We start from the raw sequence: 16,388 nt of genomic DNA, 5'->3' as shown, positions 1-16,388 counted from the left end.
AAAACTGCCAGCCCTGGTGTATGTGGCTGGCGCCCTAGCCACTGAGCTATGGGCGACAAGCCAAAGCCAAGTATTTAAAGTATATGTCTGGAGCCCTAAAGGGTGAGTAGATTTATCAGCAGGATAAACCCTAGCCAATACAGAAAGAAACGTCCTAGCTGGGTGTCATGGCAGGCATTTGTAATCCCAGCACTCTGGGAGGCCGAGGTGGGTGGATTGCTTAAACTCTCACCTGAGCAAGTGTGAGACCCCATTTCTACAAAAATAGAAAAACAAGCCAGGTGGTGTGGCTGGTGTGCCAGCCAGGTGCCTGTAGGTCAGTACAGCTATTCAGGAGGTTGAGGTGGGAGGATCGCTTCAGCCTAGGAGTTTGAGGTTGCTGTGAGCTGTGATGGCACAGCACTCTTTCTACCCAGGGTGACAGCGTGAAACTCTGTCTGAAAGAAAAAAAAAAACATTCACTAAAGGTTCTTTCTTAGAATGCCTTTATTCAAATAAACACGCTGGGAGTTACCTGCTCAGTAATTATTTATTGATGAGTAATTTAATTGGGAAAGAATCCCTAAGGACTCTCTATTTCCATACTAGTTTGTGCAAAATAGCTTAGATGTTCTTTTTTTCTTTCTTTTGTTTTTTTTTGTTTGTTTGTTTTTTAGAGACAGAGTCTCACTTTATCGCCCACTGTAAGTGCTGTGCCATCACAGCTCACAGCAACCTCCAACTCCTGGGCTTAGGTGATTCTCTTGCCTCAGCTTTCCGAGTAGCTGGGACTACAGGTGCCTGCCACAGCGCCCGGCTATTTTTTTGTTGCAGTTTGGCCGGGGTGGGGTTCAAACCTGCCACCCTCGGCATATGGGGCCGGCGCCCTACCCACTGAGCCACAGGCACCGCCCTAGCTTAGCTGTTCTGAACAAAGAATACAAAAAAATAGTCCTGCTGCTAATCACTTGGATTCCTCAATGTCTGAAACCCCATCTTCAGACCACCTAACAAGCCAGGTGGCAGGGCAGAGTCGACTTGTTTTGTTTTTCATTTCAGCCGCTCCCCTGTGAAGAGGGGTCCGTGGGTAAGGGCGGCCCAGTCTCACTTCAGGAACACGGGTGGGGGTTACTCTCCTTCCCCTTGTCAGCCTGGCCCCTAGACTTCCTGGATGGGGACGTTTGCCAGATTCCTCACATTTAAGCCACATAAGGCAGAACTCACCGGAAACATCCACTTCCCTTCTCTTCCCAGCAACAATACCTTTGCCCAGTCACCAGGAAGCCCTGTCCACTGTCAGCTGTGCTGTGTGTGTGTGTGTGAGAGAGAGAGAGAGAGAGGAGAGAGAGATCTACAGAGTGGCATTAAAAAGACTTATGTAAAAAGCCACAGAAGGCCTTTGCACAGGACTGCCTGGAAATCCTGCCTGCCCATAAGCCTCTTTGCTGCCTTCCTCTTGCAGGGGACTGTCCTGCCTTGGCCAGGTGGGTCCCCCACTCACCTGGGGCAGCTCAGCCTGGAGGGCAGATGTGGGGTGGAGGCAGTGATCCCCAAGCACCAAATTCTGCTAGTAGTCCCAGAAAGTGTTTTTCTCTTGCTTGAAATAAAACAACGCTCACAGCATTGATTCTTGTCACAATTATTCTCATTTGTCACTGTATCTGAGGCTCTAGAGAAGCCACTAATTGTCCTCTCATTGCCTTAGAAGGTAGCTTTTCTGTTCACATAAGGGCCATCCTCAGATTCTTGACTCTGGAAAACTTCGCAGACAGGAAATTCAGTGGAGGCCAGGCGTGGTGGCTTATGCCTGTAATCCCAGCACTCTGGGAAGCCTAGGCAGGTGGATTGCTTGAGCCCAGGAATTTGAGAACAGCCTAAGCAAGAACGAGACTCCATCTCTACTAAAAATAGAAAAGGTAGGGCGGCACCTGTGGCTCAGTGAGTAGGGCGCCGGCCCCATATGACGAGGGTGGCGGGTTCAAACCCAGCCCTGGCCAAACTGCAACAAAAAAATAGCTGGGTGCTATTGCGGGCACCTGTAGTCCCAGCTACTTGGGAGGCTGAGGCAAGAGAATCGCTTAAGCCCAGGAGCTGGAGGTTGCTGTGAGCTGTGTGATGCCACGGCACTCTACCAAGGGCCATAAAGTGAGACTCTGTCTCTAAAAAAAAAAAAAAAAAAAAGGTAAAAAAAAAATAGAAAAGGTAGCCAGTTGTGGTGGGTGCCTGTAGTCCCAGCTACTTGAGAGGCTGAGGCAGGAGGATTGCCTGAGCCCAGGACTTTGAGGTTACATGAGTTATGCCATAGCACTCTACCTAGAGTGACAGAGTGTCTGAAAAGAAAAAAAATCCAGTGTAAGTATGTATTCTGCTCATACCTGGTGCCCCATTTACTTTTGCTGCGTAAAAAGTCACCTCAAAATTTAGTGGCTTAAAATAAATGTCTTAAAGGCCAGATGTGATGGCTCACACCTGTAATCCTAGCACTCTGGGAGGCTGAGGCGGGAGGATCACCTGAGCTCATGAGTCCCAGAACAGCCTGAGCTAAAGTAAGACCCCATCTCTAAAAATAGCCAGGTATTATGGCAGATGCCTGGAGTCCCAGCTACCTGGAAGGCTGAGGCAAGAGAATCACTTGAGCCCAGGAGTTTGCTGTGAGCTATGACACCACAGCACTCTACCATGGGTGACAAAGTGAGACTCTGTCTCAAAAACAAACAAAAAACCCAAATGTCTTATGTATGCTCATGTAATCTAGAATTTAGATAGCAAGGGTAACTAGCTAATTAAAAACATTTTTTTTGGTAGCGATATAGTATCACTGTGTTTCTCAGGCTGGTCAAACTCAAGCTCAAGGGATCCTCCTGCCTTGGCCTCCCAGAGTGCTGGGGGCCACCACGCCTGGTGCATTGGTGTTACTTTAAATAAGGTAAGCACTCCTTTGCCCTCCTTGTGTATTAAGGCATAAATGCACTTTGCTTTCTTTGGGGTCCTCGTTATAACACCATTACATCTTTCTGCATGTTGCTGTGACCCCTCCCTATGCTTTGGTTTTCCCATGACCTTATTCAAAATTTATTTATTTTTATTTATTTATTTATTTATTTTTTTGAGACAGAGTCTCACTGTATTGCCCTGGGTAGAGTACTGTGGCATCACAGCTCACAGCAACCTCAAACTCCTGGGCTCAAGCAATCCTCCTGCTTCAGCCTCCTGAGTAGCTGGGACTACAGGCGCCCACCACCACGCCCAGCTAGTTTTTCTATTTTCAGTACAGACGGGGTCTCACTCTTGCTCAAGCTGGTCTCGAACTCCTGAGCTCAAGGGATCCTGATGCCTGGGCTGACCGCCTATCAGAAAGGGAAGAAGAAAGAGAGAAGAAAGAAACAGGAGGAGGGGAATAAGGACGAGGAGAAAGAGCTATGTTCATTGGTTGTGTGTGTTATTCATGTGTCCAAGAGCCTGTTACCTGGTCATCTTGAACATTTTGCAAATTACTTCCTAATATTGATCTGCTGGGAGAAGTTGACTCTGAGCAGACTGTAATCTAGTAGAAGCAGTGATGACTGTGTGTTCACTCAAGGGTGTGAGCGGGTAGCCCTCCTGCTGAGGTGGTGGGCCTGAGTGGAGCCTTCAAAATAAATGAGACTGCAGGGTCACCTTCCAGGCGGAGGGGAGGAAAATGCAGTAGCACTGTCACACATGGGTGTCTGTGGTGGGTATGTCTGGCCCTGGCCCACCTGCGGCAGGTGCAGAGCCTCTCTCTAGGAGGCAATGGCTCCCCACCTTCAAGCCACCTAGCCCCTGTCATTTCCCCTTCAAAGCAGCCTCCTGTGCCTTGGTAGGATTGGTGGTCTTGGAGGAAATAAAAACGTGGAACAGGTCGGGAGGATGTGTACTTTCTCTGCTCTTTCAGCCAACATCCTTCAAATGATTTGAAGCCCTCTGCACACAATAGGGCAGTGATTTTCAACTGGGGTGCCTCAGCACACTGGTGTGCCATAGAGGATCTTAGGTGTGCTGAAAAATTTTTAAAGATCATTCATTAAATTATTTTTGAAAGAAATTCAAAGCACAGGGTGGCGCCTGTGGTTCAGTCAGTAAGGCGCCGGCCCCATATACCGAGGGTGGCGGGTTCAAGCCCGGCCCCGGCCAAACTGCAACCAAAAAAATAGCCGGGCGTTGTGGCGGGCGCCTGTAGTCCCAGCCACTCGGGAGGCTGAGGCAAGAGAATCGCTTAAGCCCAGGAGTTGGAGGTTGCTGTGAGCTGTATGAGGCCACGGCACTCTACCGAGGGTCATAAAGTGAGACTCTGTCTCTACAAAAAAAAAAAAAAAAAAAAAGAAATTCAAAGCACAGTAAATGTATTCTTTTTCTTACTTGTTTAAATCAACATAATTTAAGTGCCGCAAAAGTTTAACTGTAAGTGTGCTGTGAAATAAAACAGATTGAAAAACACCGTAGTCGGGTACTGTGAGAGAAAAGGCCTCATCTAGGTGACAACTGTGCGGCAGATGGGCCCTCACATGTGTCCCGGGTCCGCAGATATGGGGGCCTCCTCTACCTAACTGTGCAATGAATGGATACCCATTTTGTAGCCTCAGAGAGGGTCCTAAACCGGCTCCCTTCCTCATCCCCCCACATCCCAGGGGTCATTCAGTGCTACTGATCCTTTCCTCCCCCTGGCCCTCTCCCTCCCTCCTCAGCCCTTCTCCCTCACTCTCCTCTCCCTGTTTGTTCTCTCTGACCTTCCTAGCTGGAAGGAGGAGATGGGCAGGGCAGGGCCGCAGCCAGGCCTGCGTGAGGCCCCCATCCCCTCCTCCCTGTGCCGATAGGAAGACACCTTGAGTACCTCCGCCCCCGCTCTGAGCTGCCCCTGCCCTGCTCCTGCTCCTCCTCCTGGAACCCGACTGGCCTTGGGCCCTGCTCCAGAGGGGACCTACCCTCATCATAGCACATCCACTCTCTCCTGCTGCTGGCTGCCCCTCGGAACTTTGCCTGGTGAATACTCAGTGTCCAGGTCTAGAACAACAAGCCCTCAAGAGGGTTCTAAGGTGGCCAGGTGTGGTGGCTCACACCTGTAATCCTAGCACTGTAGGAGACCGAGGAGGGTGGATTGCTCGAGCTCAGGAGTTCCAGACCAGCCTGAGCAAGAGCAAGACCCCGTCTCTACTAAAAATAGAAAAACTATCTGAGTGTGGTGTTGGGTGCCTGTAGTCCCAGGTACTTGCAGCCTGAGGCAGGAAGATTGCTTGAGGCCAAGTTTGAGGTTGCTGTGACAGAGGGAGATTCTTTCTCAAAAAAAAAAAAGCATTCAAAGGACAGTCACAAGGATGACCCACCTGGGAAGCCAGAGCCACACAACCTAGGATGTGAAGGTGGGGTGCTGGGTTCTTCCTCCAAGGATAGGAGGCCCCTTCGTTTAGGCAGGGCAAGAGAAGTATTGTCAACCCTGGCTGAAAGTTCCCCGAGAGGCAGAGCTGTGGGGTGGCTGTACTGAAATACACACTGCCCCTTCCTCTGTGGCAACCACAAGAGATGCAGGGAGGGCTCTGGGACTGAGATGTGCACACAGAACTCTGTCACTCACTCATTCAACAAATAACGGTGAGACCTGAGGCACATACAGTGGCTTGTACTAAATGCTGACCAGGAGAGTGTGTGAGTGAGCTGGATTGAACTGCCCGTGGAAGAGTCTCATCAAGGGTGATGGTAAGTCCTTAGGGAGGCTTTCATAAGAGGAGCTGTTAAGTGTGGTTGACATGGGCCCTTGTTAAAGGCGAGTGCCATGAAGAATCATGGCGGTGACTTTCTCTGGGCGCCACGTTCAGCCCTGCTCTGTTAAGCAGGCCTGCAGGTGGGGATATCTGCTTGTACCTGGTCCACCAGGGCCTGTGGCATCATGCCCAACCTGCTTCCAAGGTATCAGATTGTGAGCTGGGGTGACCTTTCTGTGCCAAAGGAGTGGCATGAAGCCAGTGGACCCTGACCTTCAGTTAACACCACAGCCTCCCTACACCAGTAGCCATATCAGGCAGTATTTTTCCGTGTGTCCTGAGTTCAAGGACAATACTCCAAAAACAAACTTGGAAGCTGACATGACACAGTAAGGTGGGGGTGTGGAGCAACAGGAAGGACTTACATATTTTTTAGAAATAGCGGCCAGTCCAGGCACCAGTGGCTCACTCCTATAATCCCAGCATTCTGGGAAGCTGAGGCAGGTGGATTGCTTGAGCTCAGGAGTTCAAGACAGACTGAGCTAGGGCAGCTCCTGTGGCTCAAGGAGTAGGGTGCTGGCCCCATATACCAGAGGTGGAGGGTTCAAACCCAACCCTGGCCAAAAACTGAAAAAAAAAAAAAAAAAAGACAGATTGAGCAAGAGTAAAACCCCACCTCTACTGAAATAACAGAAAAAAAATAGCTGGGTGTGGTAAGCAGGCACCTATAGTCCCAGCTACTCAGGCAGCTGAAGCAGGAGGATCACTTGAGCCCAGGAGTTTGAGGTTGCTGTGAGCTGTGATGACGCTACTGCACTCTACCCAGGGTGACAGAGTAAGACATCATCTCAAAAAAAAAAAGAAAAAAAGACTGCCAAAAAGAAGGATTGTCTAGCCATCTATGCAACTCCTAACATGAGGAAGGGAGGACTCTGTGAAAGCAGAATAGAGGAATTTCAAGCAGCAAGTAAGTCTACAATTCACGTTAGCTGGAGCCTGGGAAGTGAACGAGCTTGAGCTCAGGAGTTTAAGCAAGAGTGAGACCTATCTCTACTAAAAATAGAAAAACTATCCAGGCGTGGTGCTAGGCCCCTAGTGTTAATCACTAGGCTAGAGTGATTAACGTCTGAAGCGTTCCTTTTCTAGTGTCTTGTTTTGGAGCATTTCTTATCTAGTGTCTGATTTCTTGTTTTTGTTTGTTTGTTTGTGAGACAGAGTCTCACTCTGTCACCCTGGGTAGAGTGCCATGGCATCATCACAGCAACCTTAAACTCTTGGGCTCAAGCCATCCTTCTGCCTCAGCCTCCCTAGTACCTGGGACTACAGGGGCCTAGCACCACGCCTGGATAGTTTTTCTATTTTTAGTAGAGATGGGTCTCACTCTTGCTTAAACTCCTGAGCTCAAGGGATCCACCCGCCTTGGCCTCCCAGAGTGCTGGGATCACAGGTGTGAGCCACTGCGCCAGCTAGTGTCTGATTTCATTTTGTTTGTATGCTATGATTATTTGCAGTCTACATTCAAGAAAGCAGTCGGCCAAAACACAGGACTACACACAGAGGTTGCTTGGTAGACTCAGTGGAGATGGCCCAGTCCTGGGTGCCAGAAGACTCTGCCATTGGCCTCCGCCGACCTCTGGGTCTCAGCCTTGTCAGCAGGGCAAAGGCTTTCAGGATGCATGGAGGCCGGCGAGAGAAATACAAGAAGAGTCTCTGTCATCAGTACAAGTCCTGGCCACTACCAGGAAGTGATCTAAAAAATGAAAATAAACGTGCACATCACAAGGTGGAACATATTTTTTGCTATAGGGTGGTTCATCCATTTCAAGGCATTAAAATGCACTTTCTGTCGGTGGAAGGACACTAAACTGTCCTCCTGCCTGCTCTGGATTCTCAGTGGGACCGGACCGTGCCCTGGTACCTCTGTCAGGGAAGGCAGGCCCCAGAAGAGGAGGCCTTTGCTTTGTTAATTTAGCAGGAGAGCAGAAACTTTGGTGAAAGTTCCCCTGACCCAAGGCAAGCTCTTCCACCTGCCATTAGCGTCCAGGAGGACAAGTGGAACTGAGGAGATGAGAGGACACTGTCTCCTTTGCAACCCTTAGTTACATTAGGCAAAGCACAGTGTGGGACACTGTGGGACTTCAGATTATTAAGATTAAAATGTTGGGCAGCGCCTTTGGCTCTAAGGAATAGGGCGCTGGCCCCATATACCGGAGGTGGTGGGTTCAAACCCCACCCTGGCCAAAAAAAAAAAAAAAAAAAAGATTAAAATGTTGGGCAAAAGCTTACATGTGAATTTTATTTTTATTTATTTATTTTTGCAATTATTCTTTTTTTATTTCAGATTATTATGAGGGTACAAATGATTAGGGGGTTACAACGTTTGCATTTGTTAGGTAGAGTCCCTGTTGTAGCTGTGTCCTGCACCCAGGAGGTGTGCCGTGTGCCCTTACCTTGTGACCATTAAGTGGGAGCTCACCCATCCCCCTCCCTCCTACCTTCTCCCCCCTTTCCTTCCCCCTTCTTCCTTTCCCTCTTCCCTCTCCCCACCCCTCCTTCCTTCCCTTTCTCTCCTTCCCCTTCCCCCAACTTGAACCAGGTTTTTCTCTTGTGTGGGCGTGTATTAGTTCATCTACTGGCTTCATATTAGTACTGAGTACATTGGAGACTTGCTTTTCCATTCTTGTGATACTTTACTAAGAAGAATGTACTTCAGTTCCATCCAGGTTAATATAAGATTGTCTCCATCTTTCTTTAAGGTGGAATGGTGTTCTACGTTGTACATAAACCACAGTTCATTCATCCATTCATGGGTTGATAGGCACTTAGGCTGTCTCCACCTCTCGGCTGTTGTAAATTGAGCTGCAATAAACAACCTCATGCAAGTGTCTGGTGTTCTGTGAGGGGATCTTAGGTGTGCCAGGAAAATTTTTAAAGATCATTAATTAAATTATTTCTGAAAGAAGTTAGAAGCGCAGTAAGCATATTCTTTTTTTTTTTTTTTTAACTTTTTTTATCAACATAATTTAAGTGTGCTGCGGAAGTTCAACCATAGGTTCAAGTGTGCTGAGATAAAAAAGGTTGAAGAGGGCGGCGCCTGTGGCTCAGTGAGTAGGGCGCCGGCCCCACATGCCGAGGGTGGCGGGTTCGGACCCAGCCCCGGCCAAACTGCAACCAAAAAATAGCCGGGCGTTGTGGTGGGCGCCTGTAGTCCCAGCTGCTCTGGAGGCTGAGGCAAGAGAATCGCATAAGCCCAAGAGTTAGAGGTTGCTGTGAGCCTTGTGACGCCACAGGCACTCTACCCGAGGGCGGTACAGTGAGACTCTGTCTCTACAAAAAAAAAAGGTTGAAGAGCACTGCTCTATATTGTAGCCAATCCAAACATCAGATGAGTGGGGAGTTGGTGTCACTGCACTCCACAAGAGATATTTCCCCAGGTTTCTGGGTGTGATCTTGAAATCACAGAATTGACAGAAATCTGACACCGCTGGGAAGCAACACAGGCTCTTGGGCCTGGAGCCAGAGTGGTGTGCACTGGCCAGCCATCCAATTCCGTTTGGACCTGAAGACCCCAGTGCATGGGAGAAGGTCATTTCTACAGCAGCACTGGCTCTTCCAAAGATGAAAGAGGAGCTGAACATGGAGAAGCAACATTTTGAAAATGCCTGTGGAGTTTGCTGAGAGTTGCAAAGGAATCTGTCTTTAAAATCTCCTAAGACATCATCACTAGGGATGTATTTCAAAATCTTCTTGAGTGGGCCCAGGCACAGGGGCTCACACCTATAATCCCAGCACTCTGGGAGGCCAAGCCAGGAGGATCACCTGAGCTCAGGAGTTTGAGACCAGCCTGAGCCAGAGTGAGAACCCCATCTCTACTAAAAATTGAAAAACTTTCCAAGTGTGGTGATGGGCACCTGTAGTCCCAGCTACTTGGGAGGCTGAGGCAGGAGGATCACTTGAGCCCAGGAGTTTGAGGTTGCTGTGAGCTATGATGCCATGGCACTTTACCCAGGATACAGAGTAAAACTATCTCAAAAAAAAAATAATAATAATAATCTTGTTGAGTGACCCATTTGTTACCAGTTCAAAGATGGAGAAATTGTACCAGCACTGTCATTGTTTTTCTGATCACTAGCTAAAAATGTCATAGACATCAAATACCAAAACCAGCTCCTAATTCATCACCAAGAAGAAATCCCTTGGTGTCAGCTTCCCAGTAATGGTTTTTCATGAAATGAAATGAAATGTCTACAGATGATGTTGACCTAGAATAGAAAACTGGGCTACAAGAGCTTATTTTGTGACCTTAGGTATTCTGTCCCCCACCCTCTCGCTACACCCTCCCATTTCTGAGCTGTGTTTGACTTAGCATGTGTAATACTCTGACCTCTAATCTCTTTCACAGAATTAGGTTAGGAGGACAAAGGGTTCAGATAGAAGGGATTTTTCAGCTGGAAATTTTCCAATATGACACCGTTTCCTTTTTTGTCATCTTTTCTTTTTCAGAGGAATTGGCAGGATGTGTTAGAGGCTATGACTACAAGCTGTAGATAGGAAATTCAGTCTGTGACAATAAATTTTAAAAGAAAGATTTAAAAAAATGGTAATGTATTTTTAGTCTACATCTTTGATTTTGTTTGATGCCATTGGCTTTTTAAAAAATTTTAACACGTGGCCAGGCACTGGCTCACACCTGCAATCCTAGTGCTCTGGGAGGCTCAGGAGGGTAGATCACTCAAGCTTAAGAGTTCAGGCTTGGTGCCCATAGCTCAGTGAGTAGGGCACCAGCCACATACACCGAGGCTGGCAGGTTCAAGCCTGGCCCAGGCCTGCTAAACAACAATGACAACTTCAACCAAAAAATATCTGGGTGTTGTGGTGGGCACCTGTAGTCCCAGCTACTTGGGAGGCTGAGGCAAGAGAATTGCTTGAGCCCAAGAGTTTGAGGTTGCTGTGAGCTATGACACCACAGCACTCCATTGAGGGCAAAATAGTGAGACTCTGCCTGAAAAAAAAAAGAGTTCAAGCCTGAGCAAGAGCAATACCCCGTCTCCATTAGAAATAGAAAAACTAGCGTGGTGTGGTGGCGGGTGCCTATAGTCCCAGCTATTTGGGAGGCTGAGTCAAGTGATTGCTTGAACCCAAGAGTTTGAGGTTACTGTGAGCCCTGACACCACAGCACTCTACCTAGAGCAACAGAATAAGACTCTGTCTCTTTTAATACATTTAGGGGGTACAAGTTATTTTGTTATTTGGATGAATTGTATAATGCCAAAGTCAGGGCTTTTAGTGTGCCTGTCACTATAATAGTGTATCTTGTATCAAATAGGTAGATTTTTATCCCTCGCCCCTTTTCTTAGTTTCCAGTGTCCATAACATTAAGCATACAGCCCTCATTTAACTCCCACTTAGAAGCGAGAACATGTGTTGTTTTTCCATTCCTGGGATGGTTCACTTAGGATAATGGTCTCTAGCTCCATCCAAGTTCCTGCAAAATGACATTATTTCACTCCTTTTTATGGCTGAGTAATACTCCATGGCATATCTATACCACATTTTCTTTATCTTCTCATCAGGTGGTGGGTAGTTAGGTTGATTGCACATATTTGCAATTGTGAATTGTGCTGCAATAAACATTCAGGTGCAGAAGTCTTTTTGATAAAGTGACTTCTTTTCCTCCTGGTAGAGACCCAGTAGTGGGATTGCTGGATCGAATGGAAGGTCTACTTTTCTTTTTTTTTTTTTTTTGAGACAGAGCGTCACCATGTTGCCCTGAGTAGAGTACTATGGTGTCACAGCTCACAGCAACTTCCAACTCTTGGGCTTAAGTGATTATCTTGCCTCAGCCTCCCAAGTAGCTGGGACTACAGGTGCCTGCCTCAACACCCGGCTACTTTTTGGTTGTAGTTGTCACTGTTGCTTGGCAGGCCCAGGCTGGATTCGAACCCGCCAGCTCTGGCCTATGTGGCTGGCACCCTAGCTGCTGAGCTACAGGCACAGAGCCAGGTCTACTTTTCTTGATTTCATCATTGGCTCCAGGATTGTTCAGCAGTCAGCTTGTTTAATTTCCATGTATTTGTATAGTTTTGAGAGTAATTCCTCTTGGAATTGATTTTGAGTTTTATTCCACTGTGGTCTGAGAAGGTACACCATATTATTTCAGTTTTTCTACATTTTCTGGGACATTTTTTGAAGCTTAACATATGATCTATCTTGAAAAATGGACAATTTTTTTCTTTTTTGAGACAGAGTTTCACTCTGTCACCCTGTGTAGAGTGCTGTAGCATCATAGCTCACAGCAACCTCAGACGCTTGGGCTAATGTGAGCCTCCTGTTTCAGCCTCTGGAATAGCTGTGACTATAGGGGCCCACCACCACACTCAGCTAGTTTTTCTATATTTAGTAGAGATGGGGTCTCCCTGTTCTTCGGTCTGGTCTTGAACTCCTAAGCTCAAGGGATCCATAAGCCTCAGCCTGGATGTGCTGGGATGACAGGTATGAGTCACAGTGCTTGGCCAGAAAATGGACTGTTTTGAAGAAAAAAACAGGAACATCTTTTGAGACCACTTAAGGGGAAACACTATCTTTGCATAAGATGCCAAGATAATATATATGGCATGCCAAGTATTTAATGAAGCACTTTCAAGTGGATAAGAACCAGGAGACTAGAAAGATGCCACCGGTATTTTGCAAAGTGGAGTGCGAAATGCAAGTTTTTGCCAGAATTTGCATATCCCATGCCAAACCCAAGGAGAGGAAGTGGCAAGAAGGAAGAGAACTTGATTGTCAGATGGTTAAACATGGTGTGATAGGATTCTATTAGAAGTTTTGAAACATTCAACATATGTTCACTGTGCTTCAAATAGGCCCAAATGGGAAACATCTGGGGGTAGACACGAGCAGCGGTGCTGTGAGACACATCTGTGTATAAGGCATACACTGTGCTGGCTATTTGTCGGCTGCATCCCTTCTCTGTAGGGGGCTGGAAGCCTGCTAACTACATTTCCCAGACTGCACAGTTGGCTGGTTTCCAGTTAGCCTCCATCAGTAGATGCTGGTGGGAGCTGGGAGGAAGGTGGAAGATAGCCCATTTTATTTCTACTTCTGCAGTGGAAGTGGTCATGGCACAGCTGCAGCAGTGGCCATGGCGGACTGTGAGTTCCTGCTCAGGTTTCAGAATGGCAATAGCAGTGGAGGCCAGGAGGCACCCCTGAGCACAGCACTCCTGGACTGTGGGAGTTTAGCCTTCTGGACTCCTGGAAGATTTCCAACAATAGCAGTGGACCAGCAGGTCTCCCTGCAGCTTTGGCACAGAGCAGTCCTGGATTCTGGGTGACACCACAATCCTCCAAGTGGTTTCCTGCAAGATACTCATCTCTCTGCCAGTCCTTCAGTATGTTTATAGGCAATTTTCTATGTGAATATTCCTGTAATGAAAATTCCTAAAGCAGCTTCTGTTTTGTGACTGGACAGTGACTAGCACAAACATTTAGACTAAAAATTAAAATTTAGGGCAAATCATATTATAATTGCAATGCATTTAATTTCTTCTCCATTTTCACTTGAGGGCTTACCACACACAGGGAGAGAAGAGCAAGACTTTACCCCCAGGGCAGCGCCTGTGGCTCAGTCGGTAAGGCGCTGGCCCCATATACCGAGGGTGGAGGGTTCAAACCAGGCCCCGGCCAAACTGCAACCAAAAAATAGCCGGGCGTTGTGGCGGGCACCTGTAGTCCCAGCTACTCGGGAGGCTGAGGCAGGAGAATCGCTTAAGCCCAGAAGTTGGAGGTTGCTGTGAGCTGTGTGATGCCATGGCACTCTACCCAGGGCCATAAAGTGAGACCCTGTCTCTACAAAAAAAAAAAAAAAAAAGACTTTACCCCCAAAGTTTGACAAGAAAATTCAGTTCCTTGCCATATACCCCGCAGCCTGCAACAAGAAAAAGAGGTTAATGCAGCCCTTATTCTAAGTGGAGCACAATGGCTCATGCCTGTAGTCCCAGCACTCTGTGAAGCCAAGGTGGGAGAATCACTTGAGCCCAGGAGTTTGAGGTTGCTGTGAGCTATGCCGCTACACACTACCCAGGGTGACAGAGTGAGACTCTGTCTTTTTTTTTTTTGTAGAGACAGAGTCTCACCCTATCACCCTTGGTAGAGTGCCGTGGCGTCACACAGCTCACAGCAACCTCCAAATCCTTGGGCTTAGGCGATTCTCTTGACTCAGCCTCCCAAGTAGCTGGGACTACAGGCGCCTGCCACAATGCCCGGCTATTTTTTTGTTGCAGTTTGGCCGGGGCTGGGTTTGAACCCGCCACCCTCGGCATATGGGGCCGGCGCCCTACCCGCTGAGCCACAGGCGCCGCCCGAGACTCTGTCTTAAAAAACACAAACAGGCTCGGTGCCTGTGGCTCAAGCAGCTAAGGTGCCAGCCACATACACCTGAGTTGGCAGGTTTGAATCCACCCCGGGCCCGCCAAACAATAATAATGGCTGCAACAAAAAATAGCCAAGCGTTGTGGCAGGCGCCTGTAGTCCCAGTTATTTGGGAGACTGAGGCAAGAGAATCGCTTGAGCCCAGGAGTTGGAAATTGCTGTGAGCTGTGATGCCAGAGCACTCTACCCAGGGTGACAGCTTGAGGCTCTGTCTCAAAAAAAAAAAAACAAAAAAACACAAACAGGCTTGGTACCTGTGTCTCAAGCGGCTAAGGTGCCAGCCACATACACCTGAGCTGACGAGTTCGAATCCAGCCCAGTCCTGCCAAACAACAATGACGGCTGCAACCAAAAAATAGCCAGGCGTTGTGGCGGGTGCCTGTAGTCCCAGCTACTTGGGAGGTGGAGGCAGGAGAATCACTTGAGTCCAGGAGTTGGAGGCTGCTGTGAGCTGTGATGCCACAGCACTCTACCCAGGGTGACAGTTTGAGGCTCTGTCTCAAAACAAAAACAAAAACCCACAAACAAAAAAATGTAGATAGATATATAGAAAGATGGTCCGTCAGTGACTGAAACATCATTATGCACACATGACTATATTTTTAATGGCACTAGTACATCGTTTAGTGGTGGTAAAGAATAATATGTTAACAAATTGAGTCTAAAAGATCTAATTGGGTTTTATTAGTGATTCATAAACCAGGCATCATCCAGTCTGCAAAGCAGACAGGAGCTGCACTGGGGGTGGCAGGATGCTGGGATTTTGTAAGGTTGTTAGAGCAGGAACAAGGAAACGGTAGAGCACACAGAACGGACTGGCTAATACCGGGTTGCTTCTCATTGCTTTCTTTGTATGAGTGTAAGCAGCGGGAACTTCCTTCTCATGCCAGCTCAGGGCAGCTGAGCCCCTTTTGTTTGATTGCTGTGAATCCCTTTGTTTTTGGACAACTGGCCTATTTGGGGATTTTCTTATTTTTTCTTAAAAAGATCTCAGTTGGCTTCCATGGCACTTAACACTAGTGACTCCATTGTGGTCTGATCTGTTGAGGTCTAGGCAGGACTTCAGTCCAAAACAATGGCCTTGCCCCAAGGCCACTTCAGGTGGCTACATACCCCTCTCTTTTTCGTGTGCACACTTTGCAATGTGACTTGACCATTCCTCTGACCCAGGAGTGTAGTCTCTTTCTTCACTCCCTGGCATTTAGGATGGACTTGTGACTTACCCTGGCTTAGAAATGTGCCAGAAGGGCCATGTGAGCTCTAGAGACCAACCTCCATGGTCACCAGATAGCTGAGGGGAATACTGCAAAGGTGACTACAGTGATATTCAGAGTCAAGTATGCAGCACTTTTTCTGGGACAAGTCCTCGAACTTCATTGTCTGACTTCGTATGCCCTTCCAAATATTGTCTCTGGTTTAGGATTTGAAGCAGGTCCTGTGTCCACAGCAAATGAGAGCAGGGGGTCTTCTTGCACTTGACTGCAACTAACTAAATTGAGTTGTTAGGGCCAGACACAGTGGCTCACATCTGTAATCCCAACATTCTGGAGGCTGAGGAAGGATGCTGGGATTTTGGAAGATCAGGAAGATTTTGGGATCAGGAAGATCCCTTGTTCTCAGGAGTTTGAGACCAGCCTGAGCAAGATGGAGACCCTGTCTCTACTAAAAATTAAAAACTAGCTGGGCATGGTGGCAGGTGCCTGGAGTTTGACACCTTGGCACTCTTGTGTGGGTAACAGAATGAGACTCTGTCTCAACAATAAATAAAAATTAAAAAATAATAAATATGCTATTAGAATACTGTCACATCTGCTTTAAGGCATTTGTCAGAGTGACCATGAAACAAAGAACTAGCGCTTCACTGAATTTACAGAACTGGTCATACAACTTTTTGGTGCCTGCTGGTTTCTAAACGTTTATTTGAAGGCTGAATTCAGCCTAAGACTTCCCTTCATTATAACATTCCTCCTAATAATGACGTCCTGGGAGAGGAGAGAAGCCTGGTGGCTGCCACCTAGTTCTGTTGTGTGTCCACATGGGCCAGGCACAGGGTGTGCAACTCTTCCTTTAAGAAGGGTTTTCAGAAGCCCTGAGGCTGGAAGAAAGCTTGGACCTGTTATCAAAGGTCCTTGTTGTAGCAGATGGGACCCAGTCATTGTATTTCTATATATTGGCTCTTTACTATGAACAATAAGACTCTTCAGCTGTCATATCAGAAGGACTTTTAACCTTGACTCTATGGCACCGAGCTAGGGAATGAGGTGAA

The sequence above is a fragment of the Nycticebus coucang genome, chromosome 1 (assembly GCF_027406575.1).
Source record: "Nycticebus coucang isolate mNycCou1 chromosome 1, mNycCou1.pri, whole genome shotgun sequence".
NCBI lineage: Eukaryota > Metazoa > Chordata > Mammalia > Primates > Lorisidae > Nycticebus > Nycticebus coucang.
This window is presented reverse-complemented; position numbering follows the sequence as displayed.